Here is a 25,587-nt window from a genome sequence, read left to right on the forward strand (position 1 = left end):
GCCCTTCAATGTGAAAGCAGGACATTTTTAAAAATTAGCTAAAAAATTTGAAATTATTTGACATTCCAATCTTTGGGACCATCTATCTTAACTATGAAACTAAACATATCGATACCTTCTCCTTTCTTCAATGAAACCACTTCACAAACGTCAGAAAGCTAAAACAATCCAAACATGATTAATGTTTAAAGTCCTTGAAAATATTAAAACTTTTAGAGAAAAAGGAAGGAAAGATAGAAGAAAGAGAGAGAAACAAGATAAGGGAGGAGGAAATTTTAAAAGAAAGAAGGGCAACAATCAATGGGCCTCTCTTTTATCTGGTGACAAGCAAACTCAAGAAAGTTCATTTGCGATTTGCTCAGTTATCTGTTCTTTGCACATCTGCATTCTGGCCAGAAGGGACTTTGAGGTTTTTCTGCAGCACATGAGCATCTGCAGGTTCTATCCTCTTAGAGTAGTTCTTCTTTGTCTCGATAATCTCAAAGCCAAACTTCCTGTAGAAGTCAGTTGCCAACTCATTGCTGTTCTGGACACGCAGACAGATGTCAAAAGTGTCATCTTTTTCACAGATGTTTAAGATGTGGTTTAACACTTTAGTTCCTCTTCTTAGCCTTCGGTAAGGCGCCAGACATCCTAGCGTCATGATAAAAAGGCTCTTGTGATTCTGTGAATGATCCACCCTACAGCACACCGCACCTGCCGCAATATCATTGAAATGGGCGTTTTGCTCGCTCTCCAACCTCCAGCACACCGCTGTAGAACATGTCATTGTAGCTGACTGGAAAGATGACTTGGTTTAATCTCTCCAACTGTTTAATATTGTGTGGTGTCACTTCTCCCAACTCTATCCGGCTGCCTTTCATCTTCTCCGCCTGCGGAGGCTGTGGTTACCATTGATATCACCGCCGTCGTCGCCCCCGCCTTGAGCTCTTGGTGCGCTCTGCTCGGGCTACCCAACCTCACAAGCCAGTCCCCTCTCCCGGGGCAGGGAGCTGAGCGGGTGACGGCGTCCACGAGCATCTACGTCCCTGTGCCTCCCCAGGGGGCCGAGATGTCTTCTGCCGCCGCATTGGTGCCACCGCTTCTCCACATGGGTACACGGACTGCTGGGCTCCAGCTCTTTTTTTTTTTTTTTTTAACTCCCTCCAGTTAGTACCTAATTCAAACTTCATGATAAGAAAAGAGCAGAAATGTTCTCTGTACTGTTTTTCCTCACGTATGTATATAGCTTCTTCAAATATGGAATGAGCAAGATCCACCACAGGGACCCATTTCAACTAATCCCAACCTCTCTCTTGTCTGACTTCTACTTGATCTTCCTAATAATGGCTTCAAGCTCTGCCAAACATAATTCAAGGACCAACTAAATGCTAATCCCAGAGAGAGGAGGGAATTTAGCAGAGGGAAAATGATGACATCAAGACTGTCTTGGAGAAATTTACAACCAATACCAATGAGAAGTCTGATTCTAAAACTCTGCTAAGGAAGGAACAGAATAATTCCATAAATCTGTGTTTTTTTTTTATTCTCTTCTATAGGCAATTTTGTTGCATTGCAAAAATTAGAATTCAAATTATGGAAATATTGGCAAATACTTACCAACCAAATATCTTAATTAAATATTCATTCTGAGTACACATTATATATTAACTTCCTATTAAACATTATTTTCTTTCAGTTTTATTTAATTGTGTCTTCTCAAAATTGACAATGTGCTCATTTCATATTTTCGCTTCATGGCAAAGTGGTTCTCCAGGATCTTTGTGTTTTCCCTATTCTTCATATATTGAAATGATAATCTTTAGAAGATCTCTCTTAACTTCCTTAACTTTAGTTAAGATAACCTCCTAATTGATGCCTTATAGCACTCGACTGCTGACGTCAATGTATACTTTATAGTACTTCTAGACACATCGTAATTTATATATGGCACAGTCATTATCACACTGTTTAATGGTAGCTTACTGATCACCAGAAGTTTAAGCTCCAAGTCTTGACATTTTACAATTTTAATGATGTATAATTGACATAAGATAAATTGAACATATCTAAAGTGTAGAATTTGATAAATTTGACATATCAGCCATAAACCATCATCACAATTAAGATAGTGAACATATTAATCCACTCCAAAAGTTACCTACTTTCCCTCTTGTAATTCTTTTCTCCTATTAACCCCTTTCCCAGACAAATACTAATTTGACTTTTGTCACCAAAAATTAGTTTGAAATTTCTAGAATTTTACAGAAATGGAACTATACAGTATATACATTATGTGCCAAAAACAAAGATAAGAATGACATCAGATTTCTCATAGGAAACAAACCAAATTAGAACAGTGGAGCAATAGCTTTGAAGTAATGAAAGAAGAAAAAAAAACCCTAGGATTCTTCACAAAATGAAAATACTTTTCAAAAAGAAAGGAGAAATAGTTTCAGACATACAACAGCTGAAAAATTTTATCAACAAAATAGCTCTACTACAAGAAATATTAAAGGAACTTCTTAACCAGAAGGAAAATTATAATAGATAGAAATTTGAATCTATGCAAAAGAATGAAAAGCACTGGGGAAAATGACATTAGGTAAAACACCAAAAAGGAAATTGACTGCTTAAATTGAAAATAATAATGCTTTGTAGTAACTTATGTAGAGCTATATGACACAAATTCTGGATGCAGAGTAAGGAATATATATTGTTGGAAGATGTTTTTACTGGTGAAGTATATCACTTAAAGGTTAAAGATGTATGAAATAAACTTTAACACAACTGCTAAATTAACACCACAAAGAGTTAGCAGCTAACAACAGGGATAAAGGAAAACTTTAAAATAAACAATCCCCCCAAAAGACAGATGAATAAAAGGAAGGAAAAATAACATATTAGAAAAATAGAAAAAAAATAGGACGATGGTAAAATGTAAGCCCATTTAATCACATTAAGAGAAGTAGTCTAAATATCAAATTTGCAATTAGAGATTGTTAGATAGAATAAGACAGCAAGGTCCAAGTATATGGTCCCTACAAAATGAAAACAAAATAGGCAAAAACAAAATAAGAAATGAAACCTCAAATTTAAAGACACAAAGAGGTTACAAGTAAATACTCAAAATCATGGGGGAAAAAACCTTCCAGCAAACGGGACAGAACTTTGAGTATGTTTTCTCAGAAATGAGAGGGACAGAATTAAGCAGCCTAAGATGTAAGAAGTTTCATCCATCTGATTCTTCTGTCTCTCTCCTCTGACATCCTTTCCATTAGCTCTATTTTTAGTATAAAGTGCAGGGGTGAAAGGAGGTCTGCACATAAAACCTCATTTAAAGAGCTGTCAGCAGCCCCACTGAAAAACAGCTCAAATGTCATTGTTGACTGTCCAAAATATTTAAAGGAAGAATAAAATTAAAATAGGCTTTTCTGTTTTTTTTTTCTTTAACTTCATGCATTGTTACTCCAAATACTTACATTATTAAAAAAGTGAGAATGTAGACCACAGTATTGGCCGTGGCGCTCCATGGCGAACAACCCACTCTCACTAAAATGCAGAAATCATTATAAAATAACTATGCCTTCTTCACAGCATTTATCCCATTAGTATAGAGGGTATGTTAACAATTAGGCTAATTATTTTTCTGTCCCCAGTGAGGGGCAATGCTGGGAGCCTTTTCAGATTCCCAGCTGCATTCAAGCCACAATGGAACAGGGGTCATTGTTAACATTTCATCAGTATCATATTCATATTAAGGAAGAAAATCAATATTATGGGAATAGTCTGCTTTGTGGAAACAAAAGTGGTAATCTGGGTGGGGGTGGGCTGGTCATTTTGCTTTGATTACATACACCAAATCAGTGAGTATATTACCCTTTATTAGGAACTTTGCCATAACAATTATCAATTCAATCAGCTAAAGTGTTTTCACCAGAAAATATTTAGAGAACCTATTCTCCTGTTCATTCCATCCATTAATTCAGAGGCTATCTGGAAAAGAAGACTGCACTGGTTTGAAAGGATTTGTGTACCCTAGTAAAACCATTGTTTAATCCTAATCCCATTTTGTAAAGACAGTTATTTCTTCCAATCCCTATTCAGTACTGTGTGTTGGAAACTTTAATTAGATCATCTCCATGAAGATGTGACTCAATCAAGTGTGAGTATTAAACTTGATTACGTGGAGATGGAGACGTGTCTCCCCCCGTTCCAGGTGGGTTTTGATTACTTTACTGGAATCCTTTAAAAGAGGAAGCATTTTTGGAAAAGGCTTGAGACTCTGAGAGAGCAGTGAAAGTCTCAGAACCACGAAGCAGAGTCCAGCAGCCAGCAACTTTTGGAGATGAAGAAGGAAACCGCCTGCCAGGGAGCTGGAGAGGAAGTTAGCAAATGATGCCATGTTCCCATGCGTGTTCCACTTAAGAGAGAAACCCTGAACTTCATTGGCCTTCCTGAACCAAGGTATGTTTCCTTGGATGCTGAGATTGGACATTTCCATAGACTTGCTTTAACTGGGATATTTTCATGGCCTTAGAACTTAAACTTGTTGCTTATTAAATTCTCCTTTTTAAATAGCCATTCTGTTTCTGGTATATTGCATTCCAGCAGCTAGTAAACTATAGCAAAGAGCATTCATATTGAACTTGAAAATTTATAACAAATATCATGCTGAAAATAAATTTTAATTATTTGTTAATCAATTATGAACATGAATTAAGTAGTGGTATTAAAACAGGGATCATCAAGACTAGCCTTATGGTTTTGTTGTAATGTTTACATGAAAGGACTGTTCTTATCTGAGTGAAAAATAGACGAAAAAAATTACCAGCAGATAATTAAAATGTGAGAGATTGATTAGATACAGCGAAAGGTACGTTCCCAAAGAATAACATTGCTGTGTTGTCGTATGATAGCCTGAAGGGGTAGAGAGAAAATCCAGAGAAACTAGATTACATGGAAGGAAATGTAAAAAGATAATAAGACTGTGGGATAATTCTCATATCCTCAGAATCGTGCATGAATAGGTTGATTCAGAATCTTAAAGCAAACAACATAAAATGTTGGTAGAATGTTATTGTACAAGACAAAGGATGTACTTTGGAGAATATGTTGAACACATATCAGTAATTCTATAATTTTTCAGAAATTATATTTTAAAGAAAGGATAAGGAATAGAAATGTATTTTATAGGGGCTATAATACCATAATGTGAGCTTCTCTCTTAAAATTGTGATAGCTTGCATTGGCTCTAATACAGCATTTCAGATCACATTTGATCACTTGGCAAAAGCATAATTTTATGCAAAAGGTTATAAGCATGACACACAAAATAGAGCTCTTCTGGGAACTGTATTCTTTAGGAACATTAAATGGCCACCATAATTATTATTATTGTTTCTATAAAGTTATATGAAGATTATATGCATATCTTAAATGTTATATTTTCTCTTCTTGGAAAAAAATTTTAAATATGTCCAAAGGTATCTCAACTTAGCTAGTGCAAAGTCATTTAATAGTCATATATGAAGCAATTTATTTTTGTCAAAAATACACTAAATGTTTTAACTTTGGCACAACCTAGTTGAAATAATCTCATCTTTTTATTATTATTTTTGCTTATTCACAGATCTCTTAACATAAATGTGAAAAGATAACTTATTATTTTATTAATATATATTAAGCACAATGATTTCACTTTCTCAATTCAGTAACATTTTGTACAATAGGCCAAAACAACGTCTACCAAGGTTGCCAACTATTCTGATAGCTAGCATACTTTTTTTTGGAGATTTCTGTTTGCTCAGAATATTAATGAGTTTAGATCATCTACATCACTCTTTTTTCTAAACACGATTTGCTATTTCTTCCAATTACCTACTCAATTTGCCTACTAAATTTGTTTATCAAAGTTATCAGAGCACCCAGACCATTTCTTTCTCTTTGTGAGTTGGAACTCATCTGTTAGCTCATTCTTCTTTTCAAAAGGAAAACAGGTATCACAGAACCCAAACAATTCCAGAGATCGGCAGGGCGAACTCCATTGGACTTCAAAGTCTGAGAGGCATATATAGAATGATGTTTCATCCTCTGTTTTTAAAACATGTTCTCTACGGATCTATGTATTGGCCCTTTTCTCTCCAAATGCTGGGGTGAGGGTTGCAACATTAGAGCGCTGTGAAGGCAGCACCTTTCTCTAAGCTCCACACTTTGCAGTGTGCCATTTCTGGGTACACATTCAATCCCTCCAGAAAAATGGGGAGATAATCAGACTGCCCCCAACCCCACTTTATGCAATCCACCCTCTCTGACGCCAGGAACAATGAAACTTCCTGAGCAATGAAGCAGAAGGCTCACCATCTGCCTCTGGGCAAACCCTCCTCTCCATGAACATGGGTGGGACTGCTCTCATGGCCTGAGATTTCCTAGCTCCAGACCTTATCTTCCATGGTTTTCTGCCTCTGAAGTCATTTTCTCTTCAATTTGTACCTTTTCTGTCCCTGCTATTCCAGACTGGCAGTAGTTCCCATTTCTACAGATTTATTTAGAAACCTGTCAGTTTTCTATGAGGTATATAGGTATCACACCCATCAGAAAATAGGATTTATCTCAAATTTTTTCTGTATAACTCCAATACCAATCCTGGCTTGTGCTGAAATAGCTGACTCCTTCTTTGTTTGGTTAAATCTTCACATGGCGCCCTCTTCTCTGGGATCTCACTTTTTGGAAGCTCAGAATTTTCCAATACATTAATTTCTGGTTTCTTTGTACCCAAGAGTTCAGTTTCAACTTGTCTCTTTCCTATAAGCTGCAAGGTGAAACCAGGTTATATTTTCTACATTTAGTTTGGAACTCTCTTTTGCTAAATATCCAAATTTGTCATTCTTAAAGTATGCTTTACACCCAAAACAAGCATTTAATTTTGCTAAATTCTCTGTCACTTTGAAACAAGCATCACCTTCCTTCCTTCCTTCCGGTTTCTAAGACCTTATTGGAAGTATCTTTACAGTCCATATTTCTATCACAAGTCTCTTGAAAGCAACTCGGGGCTTTTCTATCAAGCATATCACAATTCTTCCAGACTTTTCTCCTTAATCATTTAAAAACCTGTTCCAACATGTTTTGTATTTGCAAACAACAGCACCCCAATCCTGGTATCAAAATCTGCATTAGTTTCTTAAATGCTGCTGGAATGCAATATACGAGAAATGGAAGGGCTTTTAAAAAAGGAATTTATTAACTTACAAGTTTACATTTCTAAGGCCATAAAAATGTCCAAACTAAGATATCCGGAGAAAGATACCTTGACACAAGGAAGGCCGATGTCTGTCACATAGCTGGTGTCTGCTGGCCCTTGTTTTCAGTTCTGTTGCTTTCAGCCTCTGATGCCAGTGGCTTCCTCTCTAAGCATCTTGGAGCCTTCACTTAGCTCCTCCGGGTCACGACTCTGGGTTGTGGCTGCCCCCACAAGATTGGATTAGGAAAAAAGGGCATAGCTTTTCTGGGGTACACAACAGCCCCAACTGGCACACCATTGTTAAAAGCAATCCATTTCTGGTATATTGCCTTCTGGCAGATTTGGGTAATGGAAACACATGTATATAAACACACACACATATACACACACACACACACACTCATGTTCTTATCTATCTATTTTTTCCTGCAAAATCTTATTTTTTTCTATCTCATTCATGGTGAGTGTTTAAAACAATTTTACATTTTACAGATTATGATAACTATCCATTCTATATTTTAAAAGTTGCTTTCGAATACATATTTACTGAATTTAGAAACTGAACTACCTAATAATAATGTACCTCCATCCCTCATTCTCCATGGCAAGATGGCAGAAGTTATTAGCAGATATAATTCTCCCCTGCTGTGGGATATGTAGAAAGCAACTGCTACTCTTGACTGCTATTTTTGCTACTGTCTCTGTTTGCAAGTATGTCCTGCCCTGATAACCTGTCATTCACATAAAGCCTCTTTGAGTCAGTAGTTATTTCAAAGGTGTTCCTCTTCCTATTGGCAACTATAGCTTATAAATAGTTCTGATTCTGCTTAAAACCAAAAGAATAATGAAGAAACAGGAATGCCATCTCAGGCCTTCTCAGCCTAAGCATGATTCACTGCAAGGAAACTACAATGCTTCTTCTCAAAGTTCCAAATAAGAAGTGGGCAAAAAGCCTTCAGCTTCTGCTGAGACTGTTAGTTTTGTGTTATTCCTCAAACCGCTTCCCTGGGAACACAACACCATCTGTTTTCAAATTATTATTTTATTTCAAATATAGTTTTATATACTTAAAGCTTTTGTAATTTTGTTTTTTATACATAGACAATTGCAATCAAATTGGAATGCAATTTTAAGTTGTATATTCAACATACAAATACTCAGTTTTTGTATGTATGTATACATTTCCCAGCCATGATGGATCTTTGGAATATTTTATGTGCAGTTAGAATTTTGTTTTCACTTATTCGTGTAATTTGTATAAATTCCTGGTAAAGGCATTCACAAGAGGAAGTCTAGGGACAAATATGACATCAGAAGAAAAGATAGAAGCTAAATACTGGGACTGCGAAATTTAGCAAAACCTAGAATGAACAATGATGATGATTAAATGTACTGAGATAAGAACAGTTTTACATGAGGGAGAGCAAATTAATATCAATAGTACAAGGCATTGAAAATGAGTTGTATATGAAAAAAATTACAATTAATGCAAACTAGGGTCTATCATTAACAGTAATAGTGTATCAAAGGTGACACACACAATTTCCTTATGTGTGTCAAAGGTAATATACCAAAGCTAAATTCAATGAAGAGTATATAAAGGAAGGTTATGGGATTCTTTGTATTGTTTTTCTTTCTCCTTCTTATTGTTAATTTTTTTTTCTTGTTCCCTCTTTTTCTTTCTTTGTGGAAGAAATGGAAATTTCCTCATATAGATTGTGGTGGTGAATGAGTAACTATGTGATTCTACTGGGAATTTATGAATGTGGTTTCCGTAGAGAAATGGAAGGCTGGGTTGCTTACTAGAGTCCTTTAAGAGAGAACCATTTTGGAAAAAGCTTCAGAGCCCACACAGCCAGAGAACTTTGGAGATACAGAAAGAAAGTGGCCCTGGGGAATCAGTTTGAAGAAGCTAGCAGATGTCACTATGTCCCTTCCCATCTGAAGGAGAAACCCTGAACATCACCACCCCTTTCTTGAGTCAAGGTATCTTTTTCTGGATGCCTTAGTTTGGACATTTTACTTAGAACTGTAAACTTGCCACTTAAAAAAATTCCCTATATAAAAGCCATTCTATTTCTGGTATATTACATTCCAGCAGCTTTAACAAACTAAAACATGAACAATGTGCTCTTAAACAAGCAATGGATTAAAGAATATATCACATGAGAAATTATGAAATGTGATGAAAACCAAGACAGAGAACATGGAAATTTGTGGCATGCAGCAAAGGCAGTGTACAGAGGGATATTTAAACCTATGAATGACTATATTAAAATAGAATGAAGATATAAAATTAATAACTTCACTTATAGAGGAACTAGAAAAAAGAAGAGTGAAGTGAACCAACTTTAAGAGCAGAAAGGAAATAATTAAGATTAGAGAATGAATAAATGAAATAAAGAATAAAAAATTGAATCAACAAAACAAAAAGTTTTTGGAAAAAAAAACACAACTGAAACCTTCAGACACAGTGAAAAAGAAAAAAGGGAAAAATGCAAATAACTAAAATCATAAATGATTGGGAATCATCCCAAAAATACAAGGGTAGGTCAGCATATGAAAATTAATCAATATAATATGTCACAGAAACAAAATAAAGGTTATAAAAGGATAAAAAATGAATATCTCAATAGACACAAAAAGGCAATTGATTAAACCCAGAACCATTTCCTAATAAAAGCACTGAAAATTCAGAGTAGAGGAGAGTTTTTTCAACATGACAAAGGTAACCTACAGCAAACATTATACTCAATGGTGAAATATTTAAAACCTTCACTATAAGATCAGGACCAAGACAAGTACATCCACTGTCAAAACTGCTATTCAATATTACACTGGATGTTCTAGCTAGAGCATTTATCCAAAGAAAAAATAAGGAAAGGAATCTAACTTGAAAAGAAAATAGGAAAACTATCTCCATATGAGATGCCAGGATCTTATTTATAGAAAATCCAAAGGCATCCACAATAAAACTACTAGAGCAAATAAATGATCACAGCAGTGTGGCAGTGTACAAAGTTGAAATGCAAATACAAATTGTATTTATATAACTGCCAATGAACAATCCAAAAAGAAAATTAAGAAAATAATTCCATTTATAACACCTACAATAATGAAATATATAGGAATAAATTTAATCAAGGATATAAATACTTGTGCACTGAAACTACAAAACACTATTGAAGGAAAAAAGATACAAACAAATCAAAAGTCATCTCAGATTCATGGAACTGGAAGATTATTATGATGATGATGTTATTACTACCCAAAATGATTGTATTAGTCAGGGTTCTCTAGGGAAACAGAAGCAACAGGAGATATCTGTAAATATGACATTTATAAAGCAAAAGGCATCTTACAGAACTGTGGGAATGGAAGAGTCCAAAATCCACAGGGCAGGCTGTGAAGCTGGCAGCTCCATTGAAGGAACTGGATATACTCCACAGGATGGGCTCATTGGCTGAAGAAGCAGTGAAAAGTCCTTCTTCCTTAAAAGACTTCAACTTATTTGATTATCTTGGTGGCAGACTATCCTTAGTTGATCACAGATATAATCATCCAAAGATGCATCAATTGACCAACGATTTAATACACCAGACTTCTGGTTTACCAACAAACCATGAAATATCCATGCAGCAACAGAGAGGCCAGTAATTTCCTGACCACATAACTGTGCATCATTACTTGGTCAATTTGACACCAGAACTGAACCATCACAGTCCACCACTTGTCAACCTGGCAGTTTTACACATCACCTTGAAACATGCTTCATTTCCAAATGAAACACAATAACAGAAATGTTTTGCCTAACAATGCTCAACTTTCCTGTATACAACTGGAAATACACTGCATCTCTCCGGAATAAGATGCAAGTCCTTAGGTGACATTCACTCTTAAATTTCATATCTTATGATGTAAATACTATAATACAAACAACACAATCTATATCAAGAAAACAAGATAATTGCTTATGTATGAATGCAAACATACTCATAAAAAAACAACAAGGAGGAAATCGTCATATGATTAGACTTCATTTCTGTAAATTGTCACATGGTTGTAGTTCATATTTATCACTACATCACTACCTTCTTCTACACACGTTCCCTTCACCCTCAGCAAGCACTTCAGCTGGCCATGGTTCTTTGCAATGGGTAGAGACCCAGACTTTCATTCCTGAATTTTCTGGGCCATTGATAGTCCTGTATGGACTGAGTTGTAGTTTTCCATTGACTTTAATCACATGGCATGGTAGTACTAAGAGATGCCCTGGGGGATCTCCTGTATTCCAGGAAAACTTTTTTACCTCCATTGTGTGGTTGCAATCTTATTTCCCCTTGAGAGTCAGAATCAATCACCCTAAGCAGAATAGTAATCCCCTTTGATGCCTGTTGACTCAGAGGCATGAAAAGCCCAAAGTGGCCAGGTAGCAGTCTTATCTCCCAGTTTCATGAAATAATTGTTGTGTCTCCTGATAGAAGCACTCCTCCTTTCGGAGCTAAAACCTGTAGACCAGCAGAGATTAAGGTTTCAGGGACAGGAAGCAAAACATTGTCCTAGTGGATCACTAGAGGTGATGGTGAGTGGTATCACTCCCATTTCCACTTCTTGATTCCTGTACCCAATAATCTTAGCTATGAGAGGAACAGCACCATGCAATGGATGCTGATTCAGAGCAAACACAGACTCTTTGAGAACATTGCCCCAGCCCTGCAAGATACTGCCACCTAGTTGGCACCATAATTGGATATTCAAAAGGCCATTCCACTATTCTATTAACCCAGCTGTCTCTGGATGATGGAGAACATGGTAAGATCAGTGAATTCCCTGAGCAAGTCCCCATTCCAGAACTTCATTTGTTGTGAAGTGTGTACCTTGATTAGAAGGAGTGCTGTGTTGAATACCATGATAGTGGATAGTGGATAGGGCATCCCATAAGTCTATGCAGGGAAGACAAACCCATATCCAGAGTATGTGTCTATTCCAATTAGAACATAGCACTGCTTTTCCTATGATGGAAGTGGTCCAATGTAATCAACCTGCTACCAGGTAGCAAGCTGACTACTTGGGGAATGATGACAGATCACTGGCTGATTGTAGGTCTCTGCTGTTGGCAGATTGGGCACTCAGTAGTGGCCAGAACCTTGTCAGCCTTGGTGAATGGAAGCACATGTTATTGAGTCCATGCATAACTTCCATTCCTACCACCATGCCAGCTTTGTTCATGAGCACATTGGGCAGTGACAGAATGGCTGAGGAGAGACAATGACTTGTAGCCACAGGATGGGTCAACTTATCCACTTGACTATTAAAACATTCCTCTGCTGAAGTCACCTCTGGTAAGCATTCATATAGGGCACAAATATCTTCATATTCTTTGCCCACTCACAAAGGTCTACCATATAACTCTTCTCCAGAACACTTTGTCACCAATTTTCCAATTACACTTCTTCCAAGTTCTTGACCAGTCAGCCAACAATTAGCAATAACCCATGAGTCAATTAAATGTACCTCTGAGCAATTCTCCTTCCAAGTAAAATGAACAACCTGGTGCACTGCTTGAAGTTCTGCTCACCAGGAGGATTTCCCCCCACCGTTGTCCTTTAAGGATATCCCAGAAATGGGTTGTGTTGCTGTAGCTATCCACTTCCAGGTGGTCCCTGCACATTGTACAGTACTATCTGTAAACCTGGTCTGGGTTTTCCTTCCTTAGTCAACTGACTTTGGGGAATTCTCCAAGAGGCCATAGCTCTGTTCTTGGAAAGAGAAGTAAAGGGGCAGGAGTGGGGGCCATGACCATTTGGGCAATGTCTACATGTACCTTCCTTGTGCCTTCTGGACCTGCTTGAACCCTATCTCTTACATAATATCTCATACATACTATGATGGAGTACTTCTGTGCACACCCAACTTTATGGCTTGTTGGTCAGACAATATCAGCTTATGCTAGGTAACTCAGGTCTCATGGTAACTTTGTGGCCTATGGTTAAGTTCAGTCTGTACTAAGGCCCAGTAGCAGGTTAAAAGCTGATTCTCAAAAGGAGAATAGTTATCTGCAGATGGTAAGACTTTGCTCCAAAATCCTAAGGATCTGTCCTTTTATAGAAGCCTGTCAAAGGCACCAGACAACATCCCTATTTGCCATTGACACTTCCAGGACCATTGAATCTACTGGATCATATGGTCCAAGTGGCAGAGCAGCTTGAACAGCAGCCTGAACATGCCACAGAGACTCCTCTTGTTCTAGTCCCTACTGAAAACTAGCAGCTTTCCTGGGTCACTTGGTAAGTACGCTAGAGTAGCATACCCAAATGAGGAGTATGTTGTTTCCAAAATCCAAAGTGGCCAACTAGGCAGTGTACCTCTTTTTGGTCATAGGAGGGACCAGATGCAACAGGTTATCCTTCACGTTAGAAGGGTTATCTCAATATGGCCCATGCTACTGGACATTTAGAAATTTCACTGAAGTGGGAGGACCCTGTATTTTTGTTAGATTTATCTCCCATTCCCTGACATGTAAATGTTTTACCAATAACTCTACAGTCACTTCTACTTTTTTCTCACTAGGTCCAAACAACATGATATCATCAATATAATGGTCCAGTGTGATGTTTTATGGGGGGGAGAAATGGTCAAGTTCCCTGCAGAAAAGGTTGTGATATCAGGCTAGAGAGTTGATATACCCGGAATCAGGAGAGTAAAAGTATACTGCTGGCCTTGTCAGTTGAATGCAAACTATTTCTTGTGGTCCTTACTGACAGCTGTTGAGAAAAAAAGCATTTCTAGAACAATACGTACATAACAGGTACCAGGGGATGAGCTGATTTGCTCAAGCAATGACACCACATTTGGAACAACAGCTGCAAAGTCACACCTGGTTAAGCTTAGGGTAATGCACTGTCATTCTCCTAGACCCCTCTGTTTTCTTCACAGTCCAAATAGGAAAGTTGAATGGGGATATGGTTAGAATCACTACCCCTCCATCCTTCAAGTTCTTAAAAGTGGCAGTAATCCCTGCAATTCCTCCAGTAATCTGGTATTGCTAATGATTCACTATTTTTCTAGGTAGGTTCAGTTCTAGTGGCTTCCACTTGGCCTTTCTTAGCCCTCACTCCATAAATCAGAGAACTGATGTGGGGATTCTGCCAGTTTCTGAATATGTTGATTTCAATTATGCATTCTGGAACTGGGGAAGTGACCATTGATTGGGTCTGAGGACAAGCTGGATGCACTGTGAGATGGACCTGAGCTAAAACTCCATAGATCACCTGACCCTCATAAGCCCCTATTCTGATTGGTGAAACAGAATCATGTTTTGAGTGTCCTGGAATTAGTATCACTGTCTAATAAGCCTTAAAATACCTGGCCATTTCCTTCCCCAATGCACAGTCACTCTGGTAAAAAGGCCATAGATCTCCTTGGGGAAGGCTGGGACGAAAGTTAATAGTGTAAATTTTGGACAGTGTGATGGGGTCCTCTATAAAAGGACATATCCCCCCACCTCATTCAAGGGCCTCTGGGTCTGTAAACTGCCTCAAGTATGAGTATTGATTAGGGTGCTGTGATTCTCTGTTTTTGCAATTCATGTTAGACTTCTGTTCACTTGGCCTAGAATTCTTCTGCATATACAGCTCAAACAAGAACTTATTTTATTGATTTTATTTCTAGGTGTCCCATGATCTACTAGCGAATGCTACAAGTCTCAGAGTCAGATTTGAGTCTGCTGTCCATTATGGTGGTCACACCCACCTTGTCTATGGTGATTAACTGTCACCACATAGCTTCTGCCAACTCAGGGTCTGATCATCCCGTTTGTTTAAGAATTCCAGCTCAGTGACAGCAGTTACAACAGTAATATCTCACCTACAAAGAAAAACAACTACAGAGCTTTTCTGGGATGATGAAGCTACTCTTGTGAACTTATTTTTCAAGATTTTGGTGAAAGATGTGTCCTCTAGACATTCTCGGGGTGTATGACCAGGTCTTCCCTGATAAATCCACTCTGACATTCCCATCTGTCTATGCTTCTGAATTCCCTTATCTACATTATACCAGGGCAATTCTAGCATTTCAAGCTCAGGTAATGTCGGCCATCTTTGGATCCATGTTTCGTGCAACCATCTAAACAAACTGTTAATGGCCTTTCTAACCCATTGAAGGCTGAATCTTACTTAGACAGCCCATTTCAATAAATTCAACTTGATCCAACTTTATATTCCTTCCACCATTATCTGACACTCTTAATATCTATTCTCACATATAGTCCCCTGATTTTTGTCTATATAGATTGGAAAACTCACACAGTTCTTTTGAGAGTATAGCATATCTCTTCCTCATGGGTCACACTTTGTACCTCATCTTTTGGAGCCTATTGGTACTTTAGTCTTGTTATATGTCTTAAAAATAAAGAGTGGTGTTGGCAGTGGATTATGAAAAGAATAGAAATGTCTTTCTGGTCAATTACCTCAGGTAATTCCATTTCAGTTTCATCTTTGAAACAAGATTAGTCAGTTCAGACAGAATAGTGAGGGTTGTTCCCTAGTGGAGGTGGTTACAGGGGTAGCAGGCAGTGAATGGTTAATCTCGTTAGGTGGAGGTTGGATGGCAGACTCCTCTGGCCAGACTGGAAGCCAGGAAGCTGTTTCCTCAAGGCAGGATGGAGGTCAGGAAGCTCTTTCCTCAGGGCGGTCCATTAGAGTTCTAACTAACAAAGGTTCAGCAAATTCCAGTGATAAAATCTCCCCATCGTCATCATTATCAAAATGTATATCTTCATCCCATTTTTCAGGATACCTATTCTTTTCCAAACAAAGTCCTTACTTTAATAGCAGACACCCTGAAATGTTGAGATTTTAGTTTATGTAGTAAATCTGGTACTTGAACAATGAGGCTCTGTGTCTGGTTTTCAGAGATCTCCATTCGGTGACCACAGGAAATAAGATTTTCTTTCAGAGCAAACACGGAAATTTTTATATCATCCAAGTGGCACTTAAGTTACAAATTTGAAACCATCAGCTCATCCTTTTCCCTTATCACTGAATCCACTATGTCTAACAAAAACCAGCCAACATCATTACATCACTTAATTTCACAAAACTCAGTAAAGGTGTCAAAAATACTCTCACCCAGAGCCTTGTCTCATATAAGCTTATAAGTAGAAGAATCTAATGGTGATATTTTTAGTATCTCTCTTACCAACTCACCCCATGGACTGTTAGTGCCATCTTGATTATTGGAAATAGAGTCATTAGGACTTCTGATTCTAATCAGAGTAGAAAACCAATTGTAATAATCCATTTTTAGGATTCTTTTCTCAAGAGCCACCACATTATCAGTTCCATGTGGTATTACTCAGGATACTCTAGGGATATCGAACAACAGGAAATATCTGTAAATATGAAACTTATAAAGGTGTTTTATGCAACTGGGGGAACTGGATAGTCCAAATCCACAGGGCAGGCTGTGCAACTGGTAGCTCCAATGAACGGTTGGGACAAACTCCATAGAAGAGGCTCACTGGCTAAAGAAGCAAAGAAAAAGTCTCTTTTTCCTTAAAATGCTTCCAATGATTGGATCATTTTGTGTATGTGTGAGGGGGGCATGCCTTACTTGATTGTTGATGTGATCACCCACAGATGAAATCAACTGACTGATGATTTAATGCACCATCCTTCTGTTTCATCAACCAGTCTTGAAATATCCTTGCAGCATTGGTCAGGCCAATGCCTGCCTGACCAAACAACTGATCATCATCACTTGGCCATGTTGACACCGTACTGTAACTATCACTGTGATCTACAAATTGAATGCAATCCCTATCAAACTTCCAACAGTCTTTTTGTAGAAATAGAGAAGTGGACTTTTGAATTCATACACAATTGCAAGGGGTCCTAAATAGTCGAAACAATTCTGAAAAAAGTGCAAAGTTGGAGGATTTACAGTTCCTGATTTCAAATTGTGCTACAAAGCTACAGTAATCAAAACACTGTGATATTAGCATAAAGACTGACGTATAGACCAATGGAACAGAATTGAAAATTCTGAAATAAATCCACACATCTATGGCCAATTGATTTTCAACAATGATGAAAAGTACATGTAATAGGATAAAACTGTCTTTTCAACAAATGGTTATTGAAAAACTGGATATGTACATACAAAGGAATGAAGTTAGACTCCTAATACACACTATTTACAAAAATAAACTTAAAATGGTTCAAAGACCTAAACTTTAGACCAAAAAATTCAAAACTTAAGAGATAGCTTAGGGGCAATCCCATGACCTGGGATGTTGCAATGACTCCTTAGATATGATCCCCAAATTATGAATGACAAAATAGATAATAGATAGTTTGGACAACATTGAAATTAAAAACTTCTATACAAGGAAGGACATTGTCATGTACGTGAATAGACAACCTATAGAATGGGAGAAAACAAATGCAAGCCTTATAAAGGTTAATTGTTTAATATCCAGAATGTATAATGAACTTTTGCAATGCAACATCAAAGAGAAAAACAACCCAATTGAAAAAAATGGGCAAAGGATTTAAAGAGAAATTTTTCTAAGAAAGATTTACAAAGGGTCAATAAGCACATGAAAAGATCTCAACATCATTAGTTATTAGGGAAATACAAAATAAAACCTCAGTAGATACTACTTCACACCCACAAAGCTGGATATCATTTAAAAATGGAAAATAGCAAGTGTTGGAGTGGATAAAAAAAATCAGAACTCTAGTGCACTTTTGGTAGGAATGTAAAATGGTGAAGCTACTGTATAATGTAATACAGCATTACCTCAAAAAGTTAGAGACTTGCATATGACTAAACATTTCCACTTCTAGGTATTTACTCAAAGAAAGTGAAAACAAGGCCACAGACAGATACTTACACAACAATGGTTATAGCAGCATTACCCACAATAGCAGCATTATTCACAACCAAATTTTCTATCAACAAATGAATGAATAAACAAAATGGAATATTATTTGGCCATAAGAAAAAATAAAGTTCTGAGACATACTGCAACATGGAAACCCTTCTATGTATGTTCAGCTAAACAAAGAAGATAAATAAGAATAAATATTATATGATGTCGCACAAAAAATGATAGAAATAGTAAATCTATAGATATATAGTAAATCTAAAGCTGAATGACTGGACCATACGGTAGATATGTTTTTAAGATGTTACGAAACTGCCAAATATCAGACAGTTAAATTTTTCCTCTACATACTAAATAGTTCATGGCATACATTGTTGGGTATGATAGTAGATGTTTGATAAATAAATATTAAAGGACTGAAAGAACCAATGAATAAATAGGCATGTATTACCTATTTTAAGCAATTTGATGGTATTCTAGCAATGTTTTTCTGAGGGTAGAAATTCCTACCTAAAGTTAATTGTTTTTCTTGTTCTTCTTAAACTGAATGATTTTAAGCACTATTGCATTTTCTAAAAGTATTTACATAAATACATGATTAAATTAAAAATTTCAAAACAAATTTCATAAGCTGAGTAATCAACACAAAACCTTGATAGCAGTTGTTGCTGGAGATTGATAGGGAAAGATAATGTTTCATTCAGAACTTGGCATTATAAAATTTGCAATTAGATGTATATTGAAGGATAAAACCACCGCCTCATACCTGATGTTTCATTTTTAAAGGGAGAGTCATACTGAAGGGGTGAATACTCTACAAATTATAGTTGGGGAAAATAAACAGAATTGCCTCATCTTGCCTCTTTTCTTCTGAGGGTTCGTGCAGCTTGCATCAAATAGATTCTATTTTGGTCCTTCATGTGAGGGTCAGGGTCGATTTTGCAAAGGAAAATGACATCCTAGAACACTTTGACATGAATATGCATTTTGCTGATTTAGTGATTAGAAAACAGCCATGTTTTCCAGGGTCAGTGTTATCAGCAATAAAACTGATACTTCTGTCCCATATCCAAGGGGTTTTTTTTGCTTTGTTTTGTTTTTTGCTTTTTTGCCTGACTTAAAAGGGGTTCAGCATTGAAGTGGAGAACAAGGATGTTTTATACTGGTCTACCATCATATTAATTGGTTCTTTCGAATTTTACCATGAAAGGGACAAAACAGTAAGGAAATAACCTTTTTGGAAGCTAAGAATCAAGCATTCTGTTAGTTAACTATTTGAATAAAAGTACCCCTCTGTGAAACAAATTAAGTTTCTTTAACTAAAAGTTTTAGCAGCAAATATGCTATCATCTATAAAAAGCCTGGTCTTTTCATTAAATCTTTGTTTAAATTGTAATAATTATTTAATATCATTACTTACTTTTCTAGGTTTTCTGATAATTCAAATATGCTGTAACTATGTTTTTCCACATAAAGGTGTTATTATGATATAGTTTTGCTCTGCTGAAATTTCAAACTTGATGGAAATTAAACAAAGATAGAAATGTTGCAGAGGCAAAAATGCAGAACAAATATGTCATATGTCATTTGTACATCTAGCTGTTATTATGATGAAAACAGATCTGTTAAGGCAAATGCTTTCCTGACAAGCTATTTAATTAGAATTACAACCATCTTCCCAGAAATGATCATTAAAATAAATTGTCTACTGAAAATGGGAGAAAATAGTTTGTCTCTCCCCAAATCTTCCAAAAGAGTCAAAGACAAAGAGTCTTATAGATACCATAATTTTCAAAATGGAAATGTGGAAAGAACAATTAAAGTGAAATAACTATAGGTGTTGCTGTGATTGGAAGTGTTTTTTTTTTTTCCTAACTTTCTTTAAATAAAGATTTATGTGAATGACAAAGTGATAGTTTTAGGGACAAACTGTCATGAAGAAGGTACTCTGTTCATTCATGCTTCTACTTGCAATGAACAGTAAATATGCCTAGATCTTATTTTAATTAAATGTAATGCAGCAAATATAAGCAATAAAAAAATTCTAAGTGTTTTCTCTCTTTCTAATTCCCTATTCAAAATGCAATTTTATTGGGATATATTCAAACACCATATAAATATCAAAGTGTACAATCAATGCTTTACAGTATCAATCATATAGTTGTTCATTCATCATCATAATTGATATTTGAAGAGTCTCATTACTCTAAAAATAATAAAAATAATGAAAATTAAATTAAAAGTAAAAATATAACATCCAAAACTTCCCAAACACTCTATTCCATCCCCTATTATTTATTTATTTACTGTCTTTATTTTCTTATTTATTCATCCATACACTGGATTAAGGGAGTTTCAGTCATGAGTTGTTCACAATCTTGTGTTCACTCCATAAAAGCTATAACATTATACAATCATCTTCAAAGACCAAGGCTACTGGAATACAGTTCAGTGGTTTCAGGCATTTCCCTCTAATTATACCAATATACCAAAAACTGAAAAGGAATATCTGTATAATGCATAGGAATTAACTCCAGAATGGCCTCTCAACACTATCTGGAGTCTTTCAGCCATTGAAACTTTGTTTTGTTTCATTTCTCTTCCCCTTTTTGGTCAGGAGGGCTTTCTCAATCATATGATGCCAGGGCCAGGCTCATCCCCAGGAAGCAGCTCCAACACTGCCAAGGAGTTTTATATCCCTGGGAGTCATGTTCCATGGAGGGGGAAGGGCAGTGAGTTTACCTGCTGAGATGGCTTTAAGAGAAAGGCAACATCTGAGCAACAGAAGAGGTTCTCTGGGGGTGACTCAGTGGCGTAATCATAAGTAGGCTTAGCTTCTCCTTCACAGAAATAAGTTTCATAAGGGCAAGCCCCAAGATAAAAGGTTTGGCCTATTAAATTAGCAGTCTTCAAAGCTTGTAAAAACAACAGGAATTCCCCACATGGGAAAATTTTATATTCCCACATCTTTCTCCAGTCCCTCAAGGGAACTTTGCAAATACTTTTTTTTATATTCTGCCTAGTTTACTCTGCCTGTATCAAGACACATGACTAACGAGTACAAATCTGTAAGATTTCACTCCCTATTCATTATTCCATGTAATTACAGTGTTTGAATAAACTGATTATATAAGTTGATTTAGATCATATGCTACAGAAAATATAAATTTTGCACCAGATAAGCATCTTTTCCTTTGGTCTTACCCAATAGCTGAAGTTTTACAATACAATCAATCTCATCATTTATCCTTTCATCTGATTTACCTTAGGTCCAATCAGATCAGCTTTATTCATATCTATAATTGATATCTGAAATCGTTCATACCTTTATAAACAGTTGCTTTGAGGGATATTACTTACTTTCATGGCCAAAGAACTTTAGCTCTGATTCTCAGGTGTCACACAGATACCTGAGGTTTCAGGGAATGATTATGTTATAAACAAAGAGCTCAGCATCTCAGAATTTAGAAAATACAGTTACAGCTTAGGAATAGATGTGCCTGCAATCTAGGAACTTAAACAGTAAGCCTTCCCCTGATAACATTTCCAATAGAGTTCAATTCTTAGCATTTGTGCACTGTAGTTAGTCCATATTATGTGAGGTATTATAACATCTGTGCTTTTTTTTCCAGCTTACTTCACTCAACATAGTGTCCTCAAGGTTCATTCAACTAGTTTTATGCCTCACAACTTCATTCCTTCTTGCAGTCAATCAGTATTCCATTGTATATCTACACTATGGTTTGCCCTTTTGTTCATCAGTGGATGTCCCCTTAGGCCACCTCCATTCATTGCAAATCATGAGTACTGCCAACCTAAACACCAGTGTGCAAATGTCCATTCACGTTCCTGCTTTCCATTCTTCCAAGTATATATCTAATAACAGGGCTGCAGGATCATACGGCAACTCTATACTTAGCCTCCTGTGGAACCACCACACTGCACTCCAGAGGAGTGCACCATTCTACATCCCTACCAACGGTGAATAGGTACATCTCTTTCTCCACATTTTCTCTAGCACTTGTACCTTTCTATTTATTTTTTTAGAAGTTTTGCTTACATACCATACAATGTTAAGTAAACAATCAGTGATTCCTGATATATTCACATAGTTATGCATTCACCACCACAATCTACAGGAGAATATTTCCACTTCTTCCATAAAAAAGAATAAAAGGAAATAAAATAATTACAAAATAATAAACAAGTAAAATAAAATAAAGTAAAAAGGAGAAACAATAGCACCAGGAAGAATCCCATACCCTTCCCTTATATAGATCCCTAATGACATTTAGTTTTGGTATATTGCCTTTGTAATATTTATTGGGAGAATATTACAAAGTAACTGTTAATTATAGACCCTAGTTTGCATTGACTGTATTTTTCCATATAGCATTCCATTTTCAGCACCTTTCAATATTGATATTCATTTGTTCTCCCTCATGTGAAAACATCTTTATCTCAATGTATTTAATCACCATCATTTTCCACTCTAGGTTTTGTTGTTATATCGTCCCAGGCTTTATCTTCTATCTTTCCTTCTGGCATCATAGATGCCCGTAACCTTCCTCTTTCACCCATGCTCACACTTAGGTTTGCTCACTATACTTACAATATTGTGCTACTATCAAATTTTATTCAGGATCTTTAAAATCGATCTTGTTGACTATTCTATACTCCTTCAGTAACAAATGCTCACTCTCTATTCTCTTTCTGACTCCTGACAACCTATGTTCCCAACTTTAATTTTCAATGTTCATTCATTACTATTAGTTCATATTAATGAAACCATACAACATTTATCCTTCTGTTTCTGTCTGACTGTCTTCAACATACTGCCCTCAAGGATCATCCACTTTATTCCAATATACCATATCTTATTTTTTCTCTCTTTTTACCCTTACTGATAGTCTTCATGTAGAAACATGCTTCTCCAGACCTCTCTCTCCTGTCTTTCCCTATTTGCCCATAGGCCTTTAGTATTTTTTGCAGAGCATGTCTCTTGTTCACACATTCTCTTAGTGTCCATTTCTCTGAAAATGTTTTGAACTGTCCCTCATTTTTGAAAGATAATTTTCACAGTATGTCTCTTTTCATGCCTTAAATATGTCATACTACTGCTTTCTTGCCTCCATGGTTTCTCTGAGAAATTAGCACAGAGTCTTATGGAACTTCCCTTGTATGTGATGGCTTGCCTTTCTCTTGTTGCTTTCAGAATTTTCTCTTTGTCTTTTTGACATTCGATAATCTGATTATCGAATTAACTGTCTTGGAGTAGGTTTGTTTTGATGTTTTCAGTTTGTGGTATACTGTGCTTCTTGGATCTTTAATTTTATGTCTTCAAAAGAGATGGGAAATTTTCACTGATTATTTCCTCCATTATTATTTCTGCCCCTTTTCTCTTCTCTTCTCCTTCACGTGTATACATGGATTTCATGTTGTATAATTCCCTGAGTTTCATGTTGCATAATTCCCTGAGCTCATATGTTTCCATTCATTTTTCTATCTGTTCTTTTGCGAGTAGCATTTCAGATACCCTGTCCTCTAGTTCAGTAGTCCTATCTTCTGCCTCTTTGAATATGCTGTTGTGAGTTACCATAGTGTTTGTCATCTCTTCAATTGAAACTTTCATTCCCAGAAATTCTGCAATTTTTTTCAAGCTTTTGAGTTTTTCTTTAGAGTTGTCTTCTTTATATTCTTCATCTTTTTTGCCATATTTTTCCTCAACTCACTCTTTTACCTATCTCCAGAGCTCTAAGAAATTGAGCATTGTCCTTTTTTTCATTCACTCCCTAGGAGAAATTTTCAGTAGCTATTTACATTGCTATATTGATGATGTCACTCTTCTATGTGGTTTTAAATACTTATACCTATATTTATATCAAGATAGCTTTGAAAGGCTCTTCCCCCTTTCAGGTTATGATTTTTCCATCATTAGGTATTTGTGAATACTAGTAAACACAACACCACTTTAAATAATTTCAAGTAAAATGTGCAATAGTAATAAATAATAATTTAACACATAGTATATCACTTTATTTTTATTTTTAGAGAGAAATTAAATTTAGCTTGTTCAGGGGATGGAGTTTTGGGGATTAAAATGAATAAGTGATGCTAATTAAAGCAGAGTATTTGTTCAGTAAAGGAAAGAACCCTGTAAGCTCAGAGTTGAGAATGATGCTATGAGCCATCTTGGCCTAATTATGTCAAGTAAAAAATGAATTGTGTTGTTTAAATTTCTATATACTTAAATCAATACATTTTTGAGAATCATAGAATCTGACATATCTTTCATATTAGTCTTACTTATATACAATTTATATATTCTTCTACATTTAAATGCCGCACAAAGTATAAAACAATTACAAAACACAACTTGAAATTTTTGAGTGAAAAATAAACATATAAATGGCAATATTTTCCCCATATGTGAAAGGATCAATTTGCAATGCACACTGCACTGTGAAGACTACTAAATTATCTTGATATATTCACTTTTTTTTTTTTTGTCTTCATGGGAATAACCTGGATGCAATATATAAAATTAAATTATTTGTGAAATTGCAATTAAATTTTAATCTCATATTTTCTTTTATTGTATATAATGAACAAAATGTAGATATGTATAAATATGGGGTTATATTTAATGTATTCAACCACATTTCTGATATTTGGAGATTTGTAAAGTATAATATTATCTTAATTATTCACAGGTACTTAAATAACATAAACTAATGGTTACAGATTTTGCTTTAAGTATCTGGGGAGGTTTTAAATGTTGCAATCACCAAAAGATCTTTCATGCTCCCCCTGATGACTTTAAAACATAAATGTCAGTGATGCTATCAACATGGTGACACATGGGGATGTAAAACATCCCCTAAAAAGAACTCCCCAGAAATTCTGCAGTAAAAGGACAAATCCCATTTGCTTAGAACTTTAGAGGATGATAGCACTTGGACAAGGACTCCATAAATGCTGTGTTATACAAGAAGGGAAGTATCAGGTAAAACTTCCATTCCAGATCTTCCAGCCCACACATTCTCCCTCCATCAGTTCTCACAGCTTGGGAATTGCTCAGAGGCAGTGAGCCAGATCCCCCCAGCTTCCCTACAAAGACAGCATGGTAGAACTCTACACATACCCAGGCACAGAACCCAAGTCTACAGAGACTGGGGTCAGAACACAAGCCACTGAGGAATGCTACACACAAAAGTCCCTCAAGAGAGAAACAGTGTGTGTGTGTGTGTGTGTGTGTGTGTGTATACAGAGAGAGAGAGAGAAAGGAAGAGAGAGAGAGAGTGAGAAACTGCAGTAAAACTGTAGCTGGAAGGTGTAGCACTCAATTAATCTGATCTCTGTTGACAGGACTACCTAAATACAAAAGGAACTTTTCTGGAAAAATCCATCTTCCTTGATTGACCCCATCTAGCCCTTCAGGGGGGATATTCTAATGGGAAAGAAATCAGACAGAAAA

At 36.3% G+C, this 25,587-nt stretch overlaps 1 pseudogene; it reads right to left on the reverse strand.

Annotated features, from left to right (window-relative positions):
• Positions 1 to 358: 358 nt before the first annotated feature.
• Positions 359 to 863, reverse strand: LOC143678915 (N-alpha-acetyltransferase 50 pseudogene; annotated as a pseudogene).
• Between the last annotated feature and the right edge of the window lie 24,724 nt (positions 864 to 25,587).

The sequence above is a fragment of the Tamandua tetradactyla genome, chromosome 4 (genome assembly GCF_023851605.1).
Source record: "Tamandua tetradactyla isolate mTamTet1 chromosome 4, mTamTet1.pri, whole genome shotgun sequence".
NCBI classification, from domain to species: Eukaryota; Metazoa; Chordata; class Mammalia; order Pilosa; family Myrmecophagidae; genus Tamandua; species Tamandua tetradactyla.